Genomic DNA, 1876 nt, shown 5'->3' with positions numbered 1-1876 from the left:
ACCTGACCCAAGCTATGGTGTTTTCAATAACCTCATATCCATGTGAAAGCTGGACAGTAAATAAGGAAGATCGTAGAAGAATTGATGCTTTTGAGTTATGGTGTTGGAGGAGAATATTGAAAGTGCCATGGACTGCCAAAAAACCCAACAGATCCGTGTTGGAAAAGTGCAGCCAGAGTGCTCCTTAGAGGCCAGGATGGCCAAACTCCATCTCTCATACTTTGGACATATTGTCAGGAGGGACCAGTCACTGGAGAATGATATCATGTTTGGTAGGGTGGAGGGTCAGAGAGAAAGAGGAAGACCCCCAGAGAGCTGGATTGGCCAGGTGGCAGCATCGATGGACTCAAACATGGCATCAATAGTGAGGTTGGCCCAGGATCGGGCAGTGTTTTGTTCTGCTGTGCATAGGGTCGCTATGAGTGGGTACTGACTCGATGGCACCTAACAACAACAATTACAGCAACCGGGTTCCTTAACATTATCAGCATGGACACTAAAATACTTTAAATATTATTATTATTATTATTATTATTGGGTAGAACTTATGCAGTCACTCATGAAAGGTAAATTAAAACTTCACTGAACGTAAGCCCACTAACTTTATGGTTCCTATGGCAATCGTGTGGAGCTGTAGGATAAGTACTGGATTACTTACTTCAAGGTCAGAAGTTCAAACACAGCAATCAGTCTCGGAAGCCCAATACAGCATCTCTCTGATTTAGATTCGACTTGACAACACAGAACACCAATGGTCTTCCTTAGGAGCACTGGTAGTGCAGTAGATTAAGCACTGGACTGCTAACAAAAGATCAGCAGTTCACACTAGCAGCTCAGTTGGATAAAGAGGAGGTTATCTGCCCTCATAAAGGTTGACAGCCTCAGAACCCTATATTGGGTCACTATAAGTCAGCTTTGACTCAGTGGCAGTGGGAGTGGATAGTTTTCATTAATGTTACATTACAAACGTACACTGGAGTAGTAGACATAACAGTACCCAGCCTCCAACCGTATTCATTGTTAACCTATGATCAATCTCTTTCATATCCTCCCCCGACTCATTATTTTGAAGCAAATCAGAATTACCATATAATTCAACAAGAAATATTTCAGTTTATGGCTAGCAAGCTTTTTATTTATTTTATTTTTTAAAATGCATTCCAATCTAAGGGACTTCTTTTCCAGTACTACATTGGACAACATTCTGCTGAGATCCAGAGGGCTCCTTTGTCTACTTTTCTGAAGTAAACCACCAGGTCTTTCTTCCCAGTGTGTCTTAAGTCTGGCAGTTCCACTGAAACCTGGCCACCCTGCATGACCCTCCTGGAATTGCAGAGACCAATGATGTCACTTCTAGCATCACAGCAACACAAAAACCACCACAGTACAACACACTGACAGATGGCATGGGGAGGGTTGGGAGTCTCGAGATTTAACTAGAGTTGTGGGATTTGGAAGCAGTCTGGGTGGCACGTGGGGTGCTGGTGGTGCAGTAGGATAAGCACTGGACTGCTAATCACAGGATTGGCCCCTCAAACGTACCAGCCATTCCTCAGGAGAGAGATGAGGATTTCTGCTCCCATAAAGATTTACACACTTGGAAACCCTATCCCTATACAGCAGGGATAGGGAACATTTTTGCTGGCAAAATTTATAACATCTTTCACAGGTCATACAATATTATCAACTTAAAAATTAGCCTGTAGGCTTGCAGAATGTGGCCCTGTGTTGTTCAAATTATTATATATTCCTGAGTGTGTTTGTGTACATCTCCCCCTCAAAAAAGAAAAACAGAGGGAATGGGAAGCAAATATTGTTGAATGATGATGTATGGAGGAGATTGTAATCATTGCAATGAAACAATGGTGTAAAAAAA

This window comes from Chrysochloris asiatica, unplaced genomic scaffold (assembly GCF_000296735.1).
Source record: "Chrysochloris asiatica unplaced genomic scaffold, ChrAsi1.0 scaffold00015, whole genome shotgun sequence".
NCBI lineage: Eukaryota > Metazoa > Chordata > Mammalia > Afrosoricida > Chrysochloridae > Chrysochloris > Chrysochloris asiatica.
The sequence above is the reverse complement of the archived record's forward strand: the minus strand, read 5'-3'. Positions refer to the sequence as shown.